Here is a 24649-nt window from a genome sequence, read left to right on the forward strand (position 1 = left end):
AATGTTTTTGCGAAAAGCCAATTTTTCCTACAACAAAGGAATATATTTAATTTAACTATCATGGTAGTTGTTAAACATTGAGAAGGTTCCTCCAACTCAATCCCAATTAGGAAGTAATTAACAACCCAACAAATTAAGTAATAGAGTGATGAGATCAATATGATAATCCAAGATCCAGATACTCAAGATGACCATAACCGGGGACACAGCTAACCATGATTAGTTTGTACACTCTGCAGAGGTTTGCGCACTTTTCCCCACAAGACTCGATCTCCTCCATTGGATTTCTCGCACTACATGGTGTTTGAGAAACGGATGACCGAGACACAGTTTTTCAGAAGCATTAACTCTAACCCCGGGTAGACTGTACCAACCTACATCCCCTACATCTGTTAGCCTACCACTAGAAGAGGTCATGCAACTTACTCCACTATGCTAGAGCCCATAATAGCTTGTGGCTGCACACATAATTTTCTAGCATGAATAATCTTATGATCCCTTTGAGTCTGGGAGGCGAACCATAGGATGATCACACGGGTACTCCGGGATATCCTAGGACAACACTGGCTTCTCCAGGTGCCCGCAACCAATCCACCCAGATGTGTGTTTAATTAGCCACCTTAAGTTAACCATTAATTAACCATCTCACATCTGTCATGGATACACTCAAACCCAATCCATGTCTACGAGCATAGCATGACAATATAAGCATAACGTAGAAGTAACTCCCAAGGGTTTGATAATAAAAGGGCAATAGGTTCTACCTCATCATCTACTTCCCAAAACCCACATGTTAAGATATCCTACTCATGCAATGTTTGAGGGTTGTAACTAATGCATAAAAACTGGGTAAGAAAAGAGTATGATCAATGTGTTACTTGCCTTGCTAATGATCCACAAAACCTAGTGACTCGTAGTAGCACGCTGCGCACTACGGGAATTCTATTGCAAACAAACAATAGCATATATAAGCAATCAAGAAAAGATGCATGGGTAAAACTCAAATAAGAAGATCGAACCTAAAAACTCAACTAAAGAGATTCGATCTGCAAAAAGAATCAATCGAATCGGAGCTACGGAACTGAAACTACGGTCAAAAGAACTTTGAAAACAAACCTGCTTGAAAACAAATTTTAAATTATCAAAACCTTGTTCAAGTTGATTAAACAGAAAGAGGGGTTCGAGACGAAGATTTTGGCGTTGGTTTCACTGGATTTGGACAAACAGTTGAAAAGTTACGAGGGTTTGAGGATCGGGGGCTAATCTGCGATATAAATAATCGCATATAGGTCCCTCGCCGAAAATAAAATAAAGAGAAAAGACTAATGAATGAACGTTTGCTAACAGAACCAATCTAACGAAAATCGTTCACTAACAACTCTAAACGAATGAACGTTCATTAAATAAACTAAACCGAAAAAATTGAAATAAAACGAAATCTAAAAGAAAAACTGATCTATGTTTTTACCAGAAATAAAACCGATGGAAACCGGCGATGACGAACTCCGGCGAGGCGGCGCGACGGTGGGCGTCGGCGCGGCGCGGGTGGCGGCGCGGCTAGGGTTAGGGTATGGGGCGCGGTGACTTGGGCCTCGGGGGGGCTCGGGCTGGCTTATAAAGCTTGGCCGGACGGAGTCCAGCTCGGGCACGGCCCGTTAGGTCTGTTGGAAAAAAAAATTAAAATGGATGGAGTAAAATAAATAAAAGAAATACCAAACCGAGTCCAAAAATCCTGAAATAAATTTTCACGATCCTCTAATAATATTTCGGACAAAGTGAACGTTTATTTGGGCTAAGAATGCAATTTTGAAAAATGCATATTTTTCTAATTCAAATAAAATAGCAATAAAATCTGAATAAAATTAATTATTTTATTTGAACATTTTTCCTCTAATATTTCATTTAGTTTGGAGAAGTCATATTATCTCCCCTCATGTATTTTATTATGAAATTTTTTTGGGGAGAAAATAATAAAACCAAAACGATCCTTGTTTCGATATTTGAGAAAATTCAATTATGAGAACGGTGAAATCCCCAACTCTCTCCGTGGGTCCTTGAGTTGCTTAGGATTTTCAGGATCGCAAAGCAAGAATGCAAAAGAAATATGATATGCATATGATGACCTATGTATAACATTCCAAATTGGGAATTTGGGATGTTACATATCAAGTTTCTGGTTAATACAATTCTAGCATGAATAATAAACATTTATCATGATATAAGGAAATATGAAATAAAAACTTTATTATTGCCTCTAGGGCATATTTCCTTCAGTCTCCCACTTGCACTAGAGTCAATAATCTAGTTCACATCGCCATGTGATTTAACACCAATAGTTCACATCTTTATGTGATTAACATGCATACACTACAAAAAAATACACTTTCGTGATGATACGTGTTTGTCACAGTAGGTCACGTTTTCTGTCATGCATGTACATCCATGACGATTTTTTGACAGAATCAAGATAGTCATACATGTGCTGTCGTAGAAGTGTTTCATGACATTACCAAAATTATCATCACGGAAGTGTCCACTTCCATGACGATAAATGGTGCATCATGGAAGTGTTTTCGTTAAGGGTAACCGACACATGGCATCCACCGTAATGGGTCGCCGTTAAGCTATCTGGTCTAGTTTTGGATCCGATAACCCGTTAACAGCCCGGACCAATGGGGATTTTCCACGTGTAAAATTCTCATTGGCCGAAGGAAACACATGTTGGCTCACCGTTGGGACAGATATCACCCACTCATTGGACAAGAGGTGCCTATGATACGTCGACACGTGGCACAGCCCAACTGAGGCCCATTCCGGTGAAAAGTCTGGCCCATTTGACTTGGTCAAAAGGTAGCGGGCTGGCCCACGAAAAGCATGTTAACGGCATGTTCGTATATGGCCCATTTACGGCGCGCTAACTCACGGCCCGTTATGGCCTATCGGAATTAAGCCCAGTAGCTTCATCTGGGCCGTCCAATATGATTCTAGCCCATTGTAACTTTTGGCCCATGTATGGCCCGTGATGTCTTTCGGCCTATATGAGGCTCGTTGTAACTCTTGGACCATTAACGGCCCATGGTGAAACTGGCCCGTAATGAATAGTGTACCGCTTTATACCCATTAACGGCCCATTATTCCATTGGGCCGTTTCTGACACATGTTATCTTTCAGCCTTCTTAGGGCCCATTTATTCTTGGGCTCAATTCCAGCATTCGGTTACTTACGACCCATTACTGGCCTTTTTTGCTTGTGGGCCAAATTCAGCCCGTGGTTACGATCGGCCCGTTTGTGGCCCGTTAATCCGTTGGGCCGTTTCATACCGTCATCAAATACTGCCGATTAACGATGGCCTGCTATGGTCGGACCATGAATGGATGATTCCAACTCTAGCCCGTTTACGGCCCATAATGTGGTCTATTATTGGCCCATTTTTGGCCAATCGATCATATGGTCCGTAGAAGGCCCATTGATGCTACGGCTCGTAGAAGGCCCATTGTTTCTATGGCCCGTAGAAGGCCCATTGTTTCTATGGCCCTTAGAAGGTCCATTGTTTCTACGGCCCGTAGGAGGCACAGGATCACTATAGTAAATATGTAGCTCATGGTTATTGTGGCCTAGATTAAAAAATAGGTTATTGCAGCCACTAGCAAACCATGGAAAAAGAACTGCACTGACTACAAGCAAACAAATAAACAAGACAACAAGGAAATAAATAAGCAAGCAACTTACGCTAGGCTATCACGGCTATTAAACATATTACATCCATTGGGCATTAAAGTTTGCCACCTGTGCAAATATAGGCAACAAAGCAGCATATCACATACACTGGTTGTCAAAGTTGGCGACTAGTGCAAATAAATGTCGCAGCAAAACAAGTCCAGAACTGAAACCACTTCAGAAGAGCTCAAGAAACAATAGTATGGGTACCCATAATCCTAGAAAGATGCTTAGCAAGCTTATTAACTTTCTCTTGTTTGGCGCTTAAATCCTCCAGCGCTTGTTGTTGCACCAGAAAGTATGCATCTGAATTCTGCAAGGACTTCCTCAGTCCTTCGGCTTCCTATCGCAGAACATCTGATCGATGTCTTTCAACTTGAAGTTGAGACACAAGAAGCCGAACTGTCAAGAAGGGAGTTCGAAGAGCTGGTGCCACCAGTAGTGGCTAGTAACTCCAACACTGCATCAAGACAGGACTTTGGGGTTGTCTCACTGTCTTCAATATAGTTTTTATCAGCTTTCTCGGAGACCAATAGGGATGTCTCACTATCTTGAACCTTATCTGTATTACTTCCTTTACCATTGCATAACGGGGTACTCTTCTCCAATATTTTGTCCGCATTTAAAAGAGAAACAAGCAGCCACATCACAGGTTTACCATGTTGCATATGAAACTCATTTTGGTAAATCAGTTCAGTAGTAAAGTGGACAGGATAACAGCATGAAACAAACATATATCTATGTGCCATGGTCACTTTATGGTCTATATCATTCTAGTTTTTGTTGCCAAATCAAGATAGAGACACAGTTCAAATAATATTTGTTCAAGACAAAGCGGAATAGACAGAATATAAGTGTGGGAAACTATAGAGCAATAACAACACTTGTAATGTGCATGACATGAGAACATAATTGTTTATTCAATTGAAACTGAAATCAACATAGAGCAAGTTACAACAGCAAACTAGTTAAAGAAACAGGTTTAAAACATACATGTTGCGCCATTGGAGTTTCAATTCCATCCTTCAAATTTGAAAATAGTTGGGATGAGTAAATACAGTGATGCAAGAGCAAAGGAGTATAAACCATAGCTACAGAACCTAACTTGAGAATAATTCTTCTTATGCTTTAAGCATTGAGTTGGGATTCGGAGTGGTGGTCCCCGTGCTTTGGGCACTGCAGTTCCCTTACTAACTGCTCGTGTTTGGGTGCTCTGTGGAGAAAGTGTTGTGTCAATTGGAACTGGGTTACTATCTGCTGGGAAAGGGGTTAGAAGGGGTGTGCTACCTCTTGAGCATTCCGTTGGTTTTCCCTTGAAGAGGAAAGGGTGATGCAGTAAAGCAGCGTAAGTATTTCCCTCAGTTTTTGAGAACCAAGGTATCAATCCAGTAGGAGACCACGCGCGAGTCACCTCGTACCTACACACACAAATAAGAACCTCGCAACCAACGCGATAAAGGGGTTCTCAATCCCTTCACGGCCATAGGTAATAATAAGATAAATATTTTTGGTATTTTTATGATATAGATTGAAAGTAAAGATTGCAAAATAAAGTAGATGGGAAACTTGTATGATGGAGAATAGACCCGGGGGCCATAGGTTTCACTAGTGGCTTCTCTCAAGATAGCATAAGTATTACGGTGGGTGAACAAATTACCGTCGAGCAATTGATAGAAAAGCGAATAATTATGAGAATATCTAGGCATGATCATGTATATAGGCATCACGTCCATGACAAGTAGACCGAAACGATTCTGCATCTACTACTATTACTCCACACATCGACCGCTATCCAGCATGCATCTAGAGTATTAAGTTCATAAGAACATAGTAACGCCTTAAGCAAGATGACATGATGTAGAGGGATAACCTCATGCCATATGATGTAAACCCCATAATTTTATCCTCGATGGCAACAATACAATACGTGTCGTTTCCCTTTCTGTCACTGGGATCGAGCACCACAAGATTGAAACCCAAAGCTAAGCACTTATCCCATTGCAAGAAAGATCAATCTAGTAGGCCAAACCAAACTGATAATTCGAAGAGACTTGCAAAGATAAACCAATCATACATAAAAGAATTCAGAGAAGATTCAAATATTGTTCATAGACAGACTTGATCATAAACCCACAATTCATCGGATCTCGACAAACATACCGCAAAAGAAGATTACATCGAATAGATCTCCAAGAGAATCAAGGAGAACTTTGTATTGAGATCCAAAGAGAGAGAGAGAAGAAGCCATCTAGCTACTAGCTATGCACCCGAAGGTCTGAAGTAAACTACTCACACATCATCGGAGGGGCCATGGAGTTGATGTAGAGGCCCTCCGTGATTAATGCCCCTTCCGCTGAAGCTCCGGAAAAGACCCCAAGATGGGATCTCTTGGGTACAGAAGGTTGCGGCAGTGGAAATAGGGTTTCGTGGTGCTCCTGGATGTTTGCGGGGTATATGGATACATATAAGAGGAAGAAGTAGGTCGGTGGAGCAACGAGGGGCCCACGAGGGTGGAGGGCACGCCCAGGGGGTGGGCGCGCCCCCTGCCTTGTGGCCTCCTCGATTGTTTCTTGACATCCGCTCCAAGTCTCCTGGATCACGTTTGTTCCAAAAATAACGCTCCTGAAGGTTCCATTCCGTTTGGACTCCGTTTGATATTCCTTTTCGGCGGAACACTAAAATAGGCAAAAAAATAGCAATTTGGGCTGGGCCTCCGGTTAATAGGTTAGTCCCAAAAATAATATAGAAGTGTAAAAAATAAGCCCATTAACATCCAAAATAGATAATATAATAGCATGGAGCAATCAAAAATTATAGATATGTTGGAGACGTATCAAGCATCCCCAAGCTTAATTCCTGCTCGTCGTCGAGTAGGTAAATGATAAAAACAAAATTTTTGATGTGGAATGCTTCCTAACATATTTCTCAATGTATTTTTTATTTATTGTGGCATGAATGTTCAGATCCGAAAGATTCAAGATAAAATTTTAATATTGACATAGAAATAATAATACTTCAATCATACTAACTAAGCAATTATGTCTTCTCAAAATAACATGGCCAAAGAAAGTTATCCCTACAAAATCATATAGTCTGGCTATGCTCTATCTTCATCACAAAAAACATTAAATCATGCACAACCCCTATGACAAGCCAAGCAATTGTTTCGTACTTTTGATGTTCTCAAACTTTTTTCAATCTTCACGCAATATATGAGCGTGAGCCATGGATATAGCACTATGGTGGAATAGAATGGTGGTTGTGGAGAAAACAAAAAAACGAGAAGATAGTCTCACATCAACTGGGCGTATCAACGGGCTATGGAGATGCCCATTAATTGATATCAATGTGAGTGAGTAGGGATTGCCATGCAACGGATGCACTAGATCTATAAGTGTATGAAAGCTCAACAAAAGAAACTAAGTGGGTGTGCATCCAACTTGCTTGCTCATGAAGACCTAGGGAAATTTGAGGAAGCCCATCATTGGAATTTACAAGCCAAGTTCTATAATGTAAAATTCCCACTAGTTTATGAAAGTGACAACATAGGAGACTCTCCATCATGAAGATCATGGTGCTACTTTGAAGCACAAGTGTGGAAAAAGGATAGTAACATTGTCCTTTCTCTCTTTTTCTCTCACATTTTTTATTTGGTCCTTCTTTCTTTTCTTTTTCTTTTGGCCTCTTTTCTCTTTTTTCATACGGAGTCTCATCCCGACTTGTGGGGGAATCATAGTCTCCATCATCCTTTCCTCACTGGGACAATGCTCTAATAATGATGATCATCACACTTATTTTTACTTACAACTCAATACTTAGAACAAAATATGACTATGTGAATGCCTCCGGCGGTGTACCGAGATATGCAATGAATCAAGAGTGACATGTATGAAAGAATTATGAACGGTGGCTTTGCCACAAATACGATGTCAACTACATGATCATGCAAAGAAATATGACAATGATGAAGCATGTCATAGCAAACGGAACGGTGGAAAGTTGCATGGCAATATATCTTGGAATGGCTATGGAAATGCCATAATAGGTAGGTATAGTGGCTGTTTTGAGGAAGGTATATGGTGGGTTTATGGTACCGGCGAAAGTTGCGCGGTACTAGAGAGGCTAGCAATGGTGGAAGGGTGAGGGTGCGTATAATCCATGGACTCAACATTTGTCATAAAGAACTCACATACTTATTGCAAAAATCTATTAGTTATCGAAACAAAGTACTGCGTGCATGCTCCTAGGAGGATATATTGATAGGAAAAGACCATCGCTCGTCCCCGACCGCCACTCATAAGGAAGGCAATCAATAAATAAATCATGCTTCGACTTCATCACATAACGGTTCACCATACGTGCATGCTACGGGAATCACAAACTTCAACATAAGTATTTCTCAGATTAACAACTACTCAACTAGCATAACTCTAATATCACCATCTCCATATCTCAAAACAATCATCAAGTATCAAACTTCTCTTAGTATTCAATGCACTTATATGAAAGTTTTTATTATGCCTAAAAGCAAATTGCCATGTTGTTCTAAAGGACTCTCAAAATAATATAAGTGAAGCATGAGAGATCAATTATTTCTATAAAATAAAACCACCACCGTGCTCTAAAAGATATAAGTGAAGCACTAGAGCAAAAACTATATAGCTCAAAAGATAATAGTGAAGCACATAGAGTATTCTAATAAATTCTAATTCATGTGTGTGTCTCTCAAAAGGTGTGTACAGAAAGTATGATTGTGTTAAACTACAAATAAAAGACTCAAATCATACAAGACTCTCCAAGAAAAACACATATCATGTGGCGAATAAAAATATAGCTCCAAGTAAAGTTACTGATGAAGGAAGACAAAAGAGGGGGTGCCTTCCGGGGCATCCCCAAGCTTAGGATCTTTGGTGTCCTTGTATTTTAACTTGGGGTGCCATGGGAATCCCCAATATTAGGCTCTTTCCACTCCTTGTTCCATAATCCATCAAATCTTTACCCAAAACTTGAAAACTTCACAACACAAAACTTAACAAGAAAATCTCGTGAGCTCCGTTAGCGAAAGAAAAGAAAACACTACTTCAAGGTACTGTAATGAACTCATTCTTTATTTATATTGGTGTTAAACCTACTGTATTCCAACTTCTCTATGTTTTATAAACTCTTTTACTAGCCATAGATTCATCAAAATAAGCAAACAACACAAGAAAAATAGAATCTGTCAAAAACAGAATAGTCTGTAGTAATCTGTAACTAACACAAACTTCTGGAACCCCAAAAATTCTAAAATAAATTGCTGTACGTGAGGAATTTATTTATTAATCATCTGAAAAACTAATTGACTAAATATCACTCTCCAATAAAACATTGCAGCAATTCTCGTGAGTGCTAAAGTTTCTGTTTTTTACAGCAAGATCAACAAGACTTTCACCAAGTCTTCCCAACGGTTCTACTTGGCACAAACACTAATTAAACACAAAAAACACAACCAAAACAGAGGCTAGATAAATTTTTTATTACTAAACAGGAGCAAAAGGCAAGGAATAAAAATAAAATTGGGTTGCCTCCCAACAAGCGTTATCGTTTAACACTCCTAGTTAGGCATAAAAGCAAGGATAGATCTAGGTATTGCCATCTTTGGTAGGCAATCCATAAGTGGCTCTCATAATAGATTCATATGGTAATTTAATTTTATTTCTAGGGAAGTGTTCCATGCCTTTCCTTAACAGAAATTGGAATCTAATATTCCCTTCCTTCATATCAATAATTGCACCAATCGTTTTAAGGAAATGTCTACCAAGAATAATAGGACATGAAGAATTGCAATCTATATAAAGAACAATGAAATCTATGAGCACATAATTCCTATTTGCAACAATAAGAACATCATTAATATTTTCCATAGGTTTCTTAATAGTGGAATCCGCAAGGTGCAAGTTTAAAGAACAATCATCAAATTCACGGAAACCTAGCAAATCACACAAAGTTTTTGGGATCGTGGAAACACTAGCACCCAAATCACACAAAGCATAGCGTTCATGATCTTTAATTTTAATTTTTATTGTAGCTTCCCACTCATCATAAAGTTTTCTAGGGATAAAAACTTCCAACTCAAGTTTTTCTTCATAAGATTGCATCAAAGCATCAACGATATGTTTAGTAAAAGCTTTATTTTGGCTATAAGCATGAGGAGAATTTAGCACGGATTGCAAAAAGGAAATACAATCTATCAAAGAGCAATTATAATAATTAAATTCCTTGAAATCCAAAATAGTGGGTTCGTTGCTATCTAAAGTTTTAACCTCTTCAATCCCACTTTTAACAATTTTTGCATCAAGATCTAAAAACTCTGAATTTTTGGGACTCCTAACTAAAGTTGGCTCATCTACAGTCCCATCATTATCAAGATTCATATTGCAAAACAAAGATTTAATAGGGGACACATCAATCACTTTTAGATCTTCATCCTTATTATCATGAAAACTAGAAGAACACGCTTTTACAAAACAATCTTTCTTAGCATGCATCCTAGCGGTTCTTTCTTTGCACTCATCAATGGAAATTATCATGGCTTTGAGAGACTCATTGATATCATGCTTATGTGGAATAGATCTAAGTTTCAAAGAATCAACATCAAGAGAAATTCTATCCACGTTCCTAGCCAACTCATCAATCTTAAGAAATTTTTCTTCAATCAAAGCATTGAAACTCTTTTGCGAACTAATGAATTCTTTAATATTAGATTCAAAATCAGAGGGCATCTTATTATAATTTCCATAAGACTTTCTGTACGAATTACCATAATTATTAGAGGAATTACTAGTAAATAGCCTAGGATTAAAATTACCACTATACGCGTTGTTACCAAAATTGTTCCTACCAACAAAATTCACATCCATAGATTCATTATTATTCTCAATCAAAGTACACAAAGGCATATCATTAGGATCAGTAGGAGCACTCTTATTAGCAAACAATTTCATAAGTTCATCCATCTTTCCACTCAAAACATTAATCTCTTCAATTGCATGAACTTTTTTACTAGTAGATCTTTCAGTGTGCCATTGAGAATAATTAACCATAATATTATCTAGGAGTTTGGTAGCTTCTCCTAAAGTGATTTCCATAAAAGTGCCTCCCACGGCCGAATCTAAAAGATTTCTAGAAGCAAAATTCAATCCGGCATAAAAAATTTGTATAATCATCCATAAATTCAATCCATGTGTACGGCAATTACGTATCATTAATTTCATCCTCTCCCAAGCTTGTGCAACATGCTCATGATCAAGTTTCTTAAAATTCATAATATCATTTCTAAGAGAGATGATCTTAGTGGGAGGAAAATACTTAGCGATAAAGCATCTTTGCACTTATTCCATGAATCAATACTATTTTTAGGCAAAGACGAAAACCAAACTTTAGCATGATCTCTAAGCGAAAATGGAAATAGTTTAAGTTTAACAATATCATTATCCACATCTTTCTTCTTTTGCATATCACACAAATCAACAAAGTTGTTTAGATGGGTAGCGGCATCTTCGCTAGGAAGGCCAAAAAACAGATCTTTCATTATAAGATTCAGCAAAGCAGTATTAATCTCACAAAATTCAGCATCGGTAAGAGGAGCAATTGGAGTGCTAATAAAATCATTATTGTTGGTATTAGCAAAGTCACACAATTTAGTATTATCTTGAGCCATCGTGACAAGCAAGCAATCCAACACACAAGCAAACAAGAAATAGGCAAAAGAGGCAAATTGAAAAAAGAGAAGGGGAACAGAAAAAGAGGGAAAATAAAATGGCAATGGTGAAGTGGGGGAGAGGAAAACGAGAGGCAAATGGCAAATAATGTCATGCGAAGGATAAGAGTTGTGATGGGTACTTGGTATGCCTTGACTTGGTGTAGATCTCCCCGGCAATGGCGCAAGAAATCCTTCTTGCTACCTCTTGAGCACTGCGTTGGTTTTCCCTTGAAGAGGAAAGGGTGATGCAGTAAAGCAGCGTAAGTATTTCACTCAGTTTTTGATAACCAAGGTATTAATCCAGTAGGAGACCACGCGCGAGTCACCTCGTACCTACACACACAAATAAGAACCTCGCAACCAACGCGATAAAGGGGTTCTCAATCCCTTCACGGCCACTTGCAAGAGTGAGATTTGATAGAGATGATAATAATAAGATAAATTTTTTTGGTATTTTTATGATATATATTGAAAGTAAAGATTGCAAAATAAAGTAGATGGGAAACTTGTATGATGGAGAATAGACCCGGGGGCCATAGGTTTCACTAGTGGCTTCTCTCAAGATAGCATAAGTATTACGGTGGGTGAACAAATTACTGTCGAGCAATTGATAGAAAAGCGTATAATTATGAGAATATCTAGGCATCATCATGTATATAGGCATCATGTCTGTGACAAGTAGACCGAAACGATTATGCATCTACTACTATTACACCACACATCAACCGCTATCCAGCATGCATCTAGAGTATTAAGTTCATAAGAACATAGTAACGCCTTAAGTAAGATGACATGATGTAGAGGGATAAACTCATGCAATATGATGTAAACCCCATCTTTTTATCCTCGATGGCAACAATACAATACGTGTCGTTTCCCTTTCTGTCACTGGGATCGAGCATCGCAAGATTGAACCCAAAGCTAAGCACTTCTCCCATTGCAAGAAAGATCAATCTAGTAGGCCAAACCAAACTGATAATTCGAATAGACTTGCAAAGATAAACCAATCATACATAAAAGAATTCAGAGAAGATTCAAATATTTTTCATAGATAGACTTGATCATAAACCCACAATTCATCAGATCTCGACAAACACACCGCAAAAGAAGATCACATCGAATAGATCTCCAAGAGAATCGAGGAGAACTTTGCATTGAGATCCAAAGAGAGAGAAGAAGCCATCTAGCTACTAGCTATGGACCCGAAGGTCTGAAGTAAACTACTCACACATCATCGTAGGGGCCATGGAGTTGATGTAGAGGCCCTCCGTGATCAATGCCCCCTCCGGCGGAGCTCCGGAAAAGGCCCCAAGATGGGATCTCTTGGGTACAGAAGGTTGCGGTGGTGGAAATAGGGTTTCGTGGTGCTCCTGGATGTTTGCGGGGTATATGGATATATATAGGAGGAAGAAGTAGGTCGGTGGAGCAAGGAGGTGCCCATGAGGGTGGAGGGCGCGCCCAGGGGGGTGGGCGCGCCCCCTGCCTCGTGGCCTCCTCGATTGTTTCTTGACGTTCGCTCCAAGTCTCCTGGATCACGTTTGTTCCAAAAAATAACGCTCCCGAAGGTTTCATTCCATTTGGACTCTGTTTGATATTCCTTTTCGGCGAAACACTAAAATAGGCAAAAAAAACAGCAATTTGGGCTGGCCTCCGGTTAATAGGTTAGTCCCAAAAATAATATAAAAATGTAAAAATAAGACCATTAACATCCAAAATAGATAATATAATAGCATGGAGCAATCAAAAATTATAGATACGTTGGAGACGTATCAGGGTGTAGCTGGTTCTCTGTCCAACTAGGTAGGGGTACAATCTGCGAGAGTCTGGGTTATGTGTGGTGGGGCTGGTTCTTGGGCAAGTACAACTGTGGTTCTATCTACATCGACTAGTAGCACTATCTTTTGTGAAGACCGTGTTGTTACTCCCTTACATACTGCCATCACCCTCTGCAATTCAAATGGCTGATAAACAAGAAAAGTAATTGAATGTACGGACATTGTATGATAGACAGGTGCAATGGATAGTGGGGAATAAAAGAGGGCATGAAATAATTCACATTTATGTTGTCTAACCAAACAGGGTAGCATGACACAATTTCACATATATGATGGCTAACTAAACAGGATAGTATGACACAATTTCACATATATGATGGCTAACTAAAAAAGATGGAAAGACATAGTTCAAAATATGATGACTATGTAAACAAGATGACATAATATAACTATATAATGTGTTTATTAAATAGGTTGGCATGCCATAATTCACATACATGCCACCTATGGAAACATGATAGCAGTATATAATTCACGGATAGAATGACATAATTCAAAATATGATGACTGTAAACACTAAACAGGATGAGATGATATAACTATATGATGTCTTTATTAAATGGGTTGGCATGCCATAATTCAGATAGATGTTGTCTGTGCAAACATGATGGCATGATATAATTCAAATATATGATTTATATAGTAAGCAAGTAAGCATATGGCAATCGTATATATGATGTAAAATCTAAGCAATGCAAGACAACATGCATGACATGAGTAATATAACACTGCCAAGTTTGAGCCTAGACCTCAGGGGGAAATAGGACTGGTCATCAGTCTCTGAATCCTCCTCCGAGGAGCTATCTGTAACCAGCAAGATGTCTGCTTCAGCAGGTAGCATTGTCTACTCTGAATACCTTGTTTTCACTCTAGATACTTCCATCACCACTTCAAATGGCTGATGCACAGGAAGAGTAGTTGAATATACAAATGTTGTCGACAAATGGAACACGTAATACAAAAAAATTATAGCATGATATAATTCACATATATGATGATTGGCTAAACAGTATGGCATTGCATAATTCACATGTATAATGCCTTGCAATAAGATAGCATTGCATAATTCACATATATAATGTCTTGCAACAAGATGGCATTGCATAATTCACATATATGGTAATTAGACACTAAACAGGTGGCATTCACACAAAGCATGTCTAAACTAATCAAATGACATAGCAATGCAAGACACCATATGCATGATAAGAGCAACATAACCCTGCCAAGTTAGAGCATACACCTCGAGGGGAAATAGGACTGGTCATCTATCTCTGAATCCTCCTCTGAGGAGCTATCTGTAACCAGCGAGATATGCGCTTCGTCAGATAGCATAGTCTGCTCTGAAGACCTTGTTTTCACTCCAGAATTTTCCATCACCGTGTCAAATGGCTGGTGCACAAGAAGAGTAGTTGAATGTACTAACATTGTTGACAAATGTAATATGTAATAAAAAAAAGGATGGCCTGATATAATTCACATATAAGATGACTGGTTAAGCAGGATGGCATTACAAAATTCACATATATGATGCCTGGCTAAACAAGATGGTGTTGCATAATTCACATATACGATAAAGAAACTAAACTGATGGCATTCACACAAAGCATGTCTAAGCTAAGCAAATGACATATTTGATGTATAAAGTAAGCAATGCAAGGCACCATATGCATGATATTACCAACATCAGCATACCAAGTTAGAGCGAAGACCTCAGGGGGTAAATAGGAGTGGTCTTCTCCTTCTGAATCCCCCTCAGAACAGTTATCTTCCTCTTGATTACAATCTGAAATGGGTCGAGGGGGCTGCCTTTGCGCCCACCATGGAACAACGTCTGCATGAAATTTTATTGCCACGCAAGGCTCGTCTCTTTTGCTCTACATGTTCAGTTCCATTGTGTATAATAACTGACATGCATAGGAATAAAACATAGTGAGATTATGTAAGGAGTGCATGCAGAAATCCAGAGTGATGGTAGCAACCTGTGGATAGACCCAAAACCAATGATAGCAAGCAGATAATGGCTTCATTTAAAAAATAAAGATAATGGCTTCTTTACTATTTGTTTCCCACCCAGCATGAAACTCATAGTAGACACCAGAGATTAACCAGATGGTAGATAGATACTATTGATTGTGGCCCCGATATGTACACCACAACCATTTAAAAACTCAAGTTTGACCATTAGTTTGGAGCTGACTCAGAGTCTAATCAGTGAACAGGACGATAAAGTAGCATGTATTATTAAGCGATGCATAACATAAGCAGACACGAAAGAGTGCGACCTCTCTTGCGGACCCGTGTAGTCCTCGAGGTCATCTTCTCGGTTGATGATGGTAATGCAGTTGTCGTGGCTGCTGGGGGCGGGCAAGAAGATCTGAGGCGACGAAAGACAGTCTTGAGGCCGGACCCATGGGCTACTATTCATCCACGGCTAATGTTCATCCAGCCTCCACCGGCTGCTGTTCATAGAGCCTCCATGGGGTCCTATTCATCCACCCCAACCGGCAGGGGTGCGGCGGCCTCCTCGGGGTCCTGTGCATCCAGCGGAAACGGCCTACTACCACGGGGTCCAGTTCATCCAACCCCCACCTGGAACTATTCATCCACAGCCAACCAACTGGCTCGACTCACCACATCTCGACTCGTTCTATGTACCGCGGGGACGGTAGCAACAGTCACTGTTCATCGAGAGGCAACCCAACACTGGCTGTCTATGTCTCGCACGGGGGCTCGATTGTCTTCAGTAAGCAGTAGCAGTGATCGATTGCTCGGGTTCAGTTAGAAGCGGCAGCAGCAAAGGAATTGCTCGGGTTCAGTCAGCAGCGAATGAATCACTCGGGTTCAGTTAACAGCCAAGGGATCGATCGCTCGGGTTCAGTAACATCTGATCGCTCGGGTTCAGTTAGCCAATGCCTCGCACACACGCGCGTACACGAGAGAAACGCGCAAACCACAGTGCATCGCTCGGCCCCGACCACCCACCGAAACCGGGAACTCCGCGATATTTTCCTCACCCTCACTTCTACCATGATTTTTTCCGTCATGGATGGCCCAAAGAATGTCATGCAGCTGCGTCTCCAGCCCGCCCAGGGAGAAAAGCCCATTTTCTGTCATGATTTTTGTCATGGAAGTAGGAGCCCACCACATCTATGATGATACCGGATTTTTTCACAATTATCGTCATAGAAGTGTCATAAGCATGACAGGAAAAAAATCGTTCGACCCAAAATGTCATGGATGTGTCTTTTTTTGTAGTGATAGTTCACATCGCCATGTGACCAACACCCAAATGGTTTCCTGGAGTCAATAATCTAGTTCACATCGCTATGTGATTAACACCCAAAGAGTACTAAGGTGTGATCATGTTTTGCTTGTGAGAGAAGTTTAGTCAACGGGTCTACCACATTCAGATCCATATGTATTTTGCAAATTTCTATGTCTACAATGCTCTGCATGGAGCTACTCTAGCTAATTGCTCCCACGTTTAATACGTATCTAGATTGAGACTTATAGTCATCTAGATCAGTGTCAAAACTTGTATCGACGTAACTCTTTACGAGGAACTCTTTATCACCTCCATAACCGAGAAACATTTCCTTAGTCCTCTTTAGGTACCTAAGGATAATTTTGACCGCTGTCCAGTGATCTACTCCTAGATCACTATTTTACCCCCTTGCCAAACTCATGGCAAGGTATACAATATGTCTCGTATAAAGCATGGCATACTTTATAGAACCTATGACTAAGGCATAGGGAATGACTTTCATTCTCTCTATATATTCTGTTGTGGTCGGGTTTTGAGTCTAACTCAACTTCACACCTTGTTACACAGGCAAGAACCCTTTCTTTGACTGATCCATTTTGAACTTCTTCAAAACTTTGTCAAGGTATGTGCTTTGTGAAAGTCATATTAAGGGTCTCGATATTCCTATAGATCTTGATGCCCAATATATAAGTAGCTTCACCGAGGTATTTCATTGAAAAACTCTTATTCAAGTATCCTTTTATGTTATCCAGAAATTCTATATCATTTCCAATCAACAATATGTCATCTACATATAATATCAAAAATGCTATAGAGCTCCCACTCACTTTCTGGTAATACAGGCTTCACCGAAAGTCCATATAAAACCATATGCTTTGACCACCTCATCAAAGCGTATATTCCAACTCCGAGATGCTTGCACCAGTCCATAGATGGATCGCTAGAGCTTGCACACTTTGTTAGCACCTTTAGGATCGACAAAGCCTTCTGGTTGCATCATATACGACTATTCTTTAAGAAATCCATTAAGGAATGCAGTTTTGACGCCCATTTGCCAAATTTCATAATCATAAATGCGGCAATTGCTAACATGATTCGGACTGACTTAAGCATCGCTACGGGTGAGAAGGTCTCATCGTAATCAACCCCTTGAACTTGTCGAAAACCTTTTGCGACAAGTCAAGCTTTGTATACGGTGACATTACCATCTGCGTCAGTCTTCTTCTTGAAGATCCATTTATTCTCAATGTGATAGAGGCTTAGGTCTGGATCTTTCGATAAGATGATAACTATCGATTTGGTGGAGACGACTTTGACGATCTGACTACAAACATGCACGACACTGCGCCTTAGCAATCGCTAAACCAACTCCGAGAGGTTATTGACCACGCCGGATCACGGTCAACCTGACCACGAAGGTCTATTCCTGCAAGCAATCGAAGAACAAGCAAGAATATGATAAAGAAATCTGAATATTGCGAATATATATGAAGTATTGATTAAGGTGGGGATCCGAATGGGGTCTTGGTGTGGTCATTGGACACAAACAAAGTACATGAAGTTGCAATGGCTAACTTTTAACTAAACAAATCCCAAGGAAAATGCTACTAGATGGACCTACTTATATAGGAGCAACGGGTGGTGGCCAAGGAGGTGGGAGGACGTCCCAAGGCAGCCTAAAACTAACTCTAGGTCACACAAGGCTCATGGACCCAAGTGAAGGTGATGCAACACCTTTGGACTTGTAGTTTGACTCGGATTCTGTTGCAGCATCAGATTGTTTCATTGATAACTCAACGCTCCGGACGAACTTTAACGTGAATCCAATTGGGTTGGAAAGAGCACAAAATCTACTCTCCATGACAAAAAGAATCACCCAATTCGGAGTCCGTGTGAAAGAGTTATTGGTGTTTTGAGTCAGGTATGTCTGTGCAGTCTGAATCTGAATTCAGAACATGAGTGACTTGGACTCTATCTTCTCCTGGCCCAAAAGTGACGTGAGAAGACTTTTTGAACGACACCTAAACTTCTCTTTTTCCCTTATCTTCATATGTGGATTATACAAACGTCCCATACACCTGCAATTAAACATGACACAAAAGTTTGTGAAGTATCTTTGTCCTGGATGACATAAATAAATCATTGCATAGTTTGCATTAGAAATCACCTCACAAATATACATGTATGCAATATTTTTGGTCGTATCCAAGGTAGTCATGTCCTCATCATCCTCCCCTTCTTGAAAAAAAAAGCCATCCTTGGCGTTGCTTAATCTGAAATGTAGCTAACAAAAGAGACAAGGTGTACATGTTGTATATGTATATGTCATCCATTTTTACTTCCCTTGGTTTTTGCACATAGACACATGTATACATGAGTAACCTTCATACTTCATAAAATCTAAAGCCAAAATATTATCATAAGAAGTAGAAGGCATGAAAATATTGCAACTCAGTTTGCACATATAAGTGAAGCTCTTATTCATTTCAAAAGGTTGACAATGTTTGTCATTAAACCATCCCAACATTGGTGAATAAACCTTACTTGCATCAAATTTACATGCTACGACATGCTTAAATAAGCAAACATGCAATAAGTCATTTGACATAGAATCATCACTAAGAATAGAGGTCATATCAAAATGATTAAACATTGGCACAATTATTTTCAAACTTATTTGATCCAAATCTGATTTATTCCCTGATTCACATGGTTCTTTCATATTAACAGTTAATTCAATGGGTCCACTCAAAATTGTTGATCTTTTAGTTGTTTGATCACATGTCAAAGTCAAACTATCAACATGGTCCTCTAAAATAGGTGGTGTGATCAAAGTAGTGGGTAGCTAATGAGATGGTGCATTTAAAATTACAAGGCATTCATCATTCTCATGTAGAGGTGGAATATCAGTACCTTTGCATTACCTCTTATGATCAACTCAGCTAATATAGCCACTCTCGGAGTGATGTGTCAGGTGGTGGAGGTGATGTAGTCCTCACAACAACAGATGTGGTTGTCACAGTACAACTAGTAGTTAAAGGAACAACCATATCAACTCTTGGAATGTGCACTATGTGCTTATTCTCCTTATGGGCAACACGTCATTTTATTTCCTATTCAGCTTTGCAAGCAAGATGAAAAAACGGTCCACAGGATAACACTCTTCATGAATTAGTATCTCCTGAATATCACGGTTTAATCCTCCCCAAAATCTATCCATTAAATCTTCTTCACTTTCTTCTAAAAAGGTATGCAACAAGGTAGTTTGTAAATCATCATAATATTTTGTTACAGTGTCACTACCTTGTTTTAAATGTTCTAGTTTTTTAATAATGCCACGAGTATAATAAACATCGACAAATCTATCTCTCATGAGAAGTTTTAAATCACCCCAAGTAGTAGGTATATAATCAGGGGTATAACCGACAATGTTCTCTCCACCAAACTAAAGCAAAGCTACTGAACATACTAACCACAGATTTAACTTTTCTACGGTCATCAAAATCATGAGAAGCAAATACAGCATTTATTTCGTACTCCCATTCAATATATAAATCAGGCCTAAAACGACCAGTAAATGGTGGCATGAAAACATTAACCTGATTATGTGCATTCTGATGTTGTTGCTCCTCTTCTGATAGTTGTTGTATTTTCTTAGGTGGTGGAAAATCTCCCACGATCGATGAAGCCAAAGAACTAACAACTCTGGAACCTTCCATGATTAGTAGAAACAAAAAAATCGAAATAATGTTCCTATGAACTACTAGGATGTGGTGGTAAAGCGCTCATAGTAAAGCAAATATCAATATCTTACAAGTTGTTACCATGCAGCAGGTGGTGAAAAGCAACCAGCGGTGTCAAATAACTTCGAAGATTGAGTAAAGTGATTGTCAGGGGAACGTACGTATACATGGTGTAGAAATATGTGGAGCTGGGTTGGCTATATATGGTAACAAAAGATTAGCAATAATCAATTCAGAGATGCAATGTTGAATAAATGCTCAACAACGGTATTGTGCTGGTCCTAGGCTAGACCGGACTAGAGACGCGAGTCTAGAACACTAATGAGGTCACGGCGTAGCACAACTAGCATCAATAAAGAATATGAAGTAGCCCTGGACAGCAAGATAGCAGGATATACAACAACTCTCTCTCTCCAACTTTCCTCTTGAAAAGTTTGAGCCAATTTTCTGATAATTTTTTCAAAGAATGCCACTAACTCAAGCTTTCCAATGCAAAAAGAATCACTAAATTCCGAATTGATATGAGGAGTCAAAGAATTCTAAAATTGGCCAGAAAAACTGGAACAATTTGTATGCGTAAATTTCGGAGGGCAAAAAGACCTATTTAGAAGCCAATTTTGAGATGACAAATATTAAACTAGCTATTTCAACTATTCAGATGCGGCTCGTCGCTAACTTTAATTTGAGTACTTGTGGAGCCAAAACAGACTTCGTATGAAAAAGATATGCATGTTTTACTGAACACTGCGCAAAACAGAATCCAATCCGAATTCAGGTATGAGATTGATTCTAGATAGATTCGAAATTTCTTTTTTTTATCTCACTTTTTTTATTTTTCTCTCTCCTTTTTCTATGACCTTTTTAAACTTTTTTTCTCTCTGCCTTTTTTTCTCTCTCCCTCTTTCCAAGACAAACTAGATAAGATGCAGATTGGATCGAGCGAAGATGTGAACGACCTCAACTATGATTGTGACAATGAATGATGGGTAGCACGTGGTGGAAATTGATGGATGGGATGGTGGACGGCGGAAGGGATAACGATGCAGCGGCGACGTGACTAATGTGAGCAGAAATCGAAACTCTAAACGAACTAGACACTAAGACCAGCAACTCGACATGACGATGCAACCAATAATTCAATAATGCAAACAATGAAAAGAAAATTGCAAAGGCTCAGACTGGCTAGGAAAAATGATGAATAGATCTAACTTTTTTGTGGCTTTTTCTTGGACAATAGGTAAGAAAATAAATCTAATCTAGGGATAACTGGAAATTCTGACCGAGCAACCTGAAAACTGATACCACTTGATAGAGGCTTAGGGTCCTGATCTTTCGATGAGATGATAAAAATCGATTTGGTGGAGATGACTTTGACGATCTGACTACAAACATGCACGACGTTGCGCCTTAGCAATCGCTAAACCAACTCCGAGAGGTTATTGACCACGCCGGAGCACGATCAACCTAACCACGAAGGTCTATTCCTGCAAGCAATCGAAGAACAAGCAAGAATATGATAAAGCAATCTGAATATTGCAATATATATATATGAAGTATTGATAAAGGTGGGGATTCGAATGTGGCCTTGGTCTGGTCGTTGGACACAAACGAAGTACACGAAGTTGCAATGGCTAACTTTTAACTAAACAAATCCCAAGGAAAAAGCTACTAGATGGATCTACTTATATAGGAGCAAGGGGTGGTGGCCAAGGAGGTGAGAGAACGTCCCAAGGCAGCGTAAAACTAACCCTAGGTCATACAAGGCGCATGGGCCCAAGTGGAGGTGATGCAACACCTTTGGACTTGTAGTTTGACTCGAATTCTGCTGCAGCATCAGATTGTTTCGTCGATAACTCAACGCTCCAGAAAATTTTTAAGGTGAATCCAATTGGGTTGGAAAGAGCACGAAATCTACTTTGAGTCGGGTATGTATGTGCAGTCCGAATCTGAATCCAAAACATGAGTGACTTGGACTCTATCTTCTCTTGACCCCAAAGTAATTTGAGAAGACTTTTTGAACAACACCTAAACTTCTCTTTTTCCCTTATCTTCATATGTGGATTGTACAAACGTCCCATTCACCTGCAATTAAACATGACACAAAAGTTTGTGGAGTATCTTTGTCTTGGATGACATAAATAAATTATTGCATAGTTTGCATTAGAAATCACCTCACAGATATACATGTATGCAATATTTTTGGTTGCATCCAAGGTAGTGGTGTCCTCTGTTGGGGATCGTAGCAGAAATTTAAAATTTTCTACGCGTCACCAAGATCAATCTATGGATTAATCTAGCAACGAGGGGAAGGGGAGTGCATCTACATACCCTTGTAGATCGCTAAACGGAAGCGTTACTAGAACGCGGATGAGGTAGTCGTACTCGTAGTGATTCAGATCGCGATCGATTCCGATCTAAGCGCCGAACAACGGCGCCTCGGCATTCAACACACGTACAGCCTGGTGACGTCTCACGTGCCTTGATCCAGCAAGGAGAGAGGGAGAGGTTGGGGAAGACTCCGTCCAGCAGTAGCACGACGGCATGGTGGTGGTGGAGGAGCGCGGTACTCCTGCAGGGCTTCGCCAAGCACTACGAGAGACAAGGAGAGAGAGAGGTAGGGCTGCGCCTTGGGAGAGAGAGACTCATGTGTTGTGCAGCCCCAAAACCTCCACTATATATAGGGGCAAGGGGAGGCGCCCTAGGGTTTCCCCTAGGGGGGCGGCGGCCACGGCAGATGGGATCTCCCCCTTGGGTGACTTGGCCCCCAAGCCAGGAGGTGGGAACCCTAGATGGGGCGCCCCAAACCCCCTGGTCATGTGGGAATAGTTGAGGGGGCTCACAAACCCTTAGTGGGCTGGTTTGCCCCCTTCCCTTGGCCCATCAAGCCCCCCAACACTTGCCGGGGCTCCCGAAACACCTTTCGGTCATGCTGGTCATCACTCGGTACCCACGGAACACTTCCGGACTCCAAAACCCTTCGTCCAATATATCAATCTTCACCTCTGGACCATTCTAGAACTCCTCGTGACGTCCGGGATCTCATCCGGGACTCTGAACAACATTCGGTAACCGCGTACATACTTTCCCTATAACCCTAGCGTCATCGAACCTTAAGTGTGTAGACCCTACGGGATCAGGAATAATGCAGACATGACCGAGACATCTCTCTGGTCAATAACCAACAGCGGGATCTGGATACCCATGTTGGCTCCCACATGTTCCACGATGATCTCATCGGATGAACCATGATATCAAGGATTCAGTCAATCCCGTATACAATTCCCTTTGTCTACCGGTATAGTACTTGCCCGAGATTCGGTCGTCGGTATCCCGATACCTTGTTCAATCTTGTTACCGGCAAGTCTCTTTACTCGTTCCGTAACACATCATCCCATGATCAACTCCTTGGTCACATTTGTGCACATTATGATGATGTCCTACCGAGTGGGCCCAGAGATACCTCTCCGTTTACACGGAGTGAAAAATCCCAGTCTCGATTCGTGCCAACCCAACAGACACTTTCGGAGATACCCGTAGTGCACCTTTATAGCCACCCAGTTATGTTGTGGCGTTTGGTACACCCAAAGCATTCCTACGGTATCCGGGAGTTGCACAATCTCATGGTCTAAGGAAATGATACTTGACATTAGTAAAGCTTTAGCAAACGAACTATACGATCTTGTGCTAGGCTTAGGATTGGGTCTTGTCCATCACATCATTCTCCTAATGATGTGATCCCATTATCAACGACATCCAATGTCCATGGTCAGGAAACCCTAACCATCTATTGATCAACGAGCTAGTCAACTAGAGGCTTACTAGGGACATGGTGTTGTCTATGTATCCACACATGTATTATGGTTTCCGGTTAATACAATTATAGCATGAACAATAGACAATTATCATGAACAAGGAAATACAACAATAACCATTTTATTATTGCCTCTAGGGCATATTTCCAACAGTCTCCCACTTGCACTAGAGTCAATAATCTAGTTCACATCACTATGTGATTGCAATGAATCCAACACCCATGGGGTTTGTTCATATCTTGCTTGTGAGAGAGGTTTATTAGTCAATGAGTCTGAACCTTTCAGATCCATGTGTGCTTTACAAATCTCTATGTCATCTTGTAGATGCAGCTACCACGCGCTACTTGGAGCTATTCCAAATAACTGTTCTACTATACGAATCCGGTTTACTACTCAGAGTCATCCGAATTAGTGTCAAAGTTTGCATCGACGTAACCCTTTACGACGAACTCTTTTACCACCTCCATAATCGAGAAAATTCCTTAGTCCACTAGTTACTAAGGATAAGTTCGACCGCTGTCGTGTGGTCCATT

Source organism: Triticum urartu, chromosome 1A (assembly GCF_056163025.1).
Source record: "Triticum urartu cultivar PI428250 chromosome 1A, HENAU_Tu73, whole genome shotgun sequence".
NCBI classification, from domain to species: domain Eukaryota; kingdom Viridiplantae; phylum Streptophyta; class Magnoliopsida; order Poales; family Poaceae; genus Triticum; species Triticum urartu.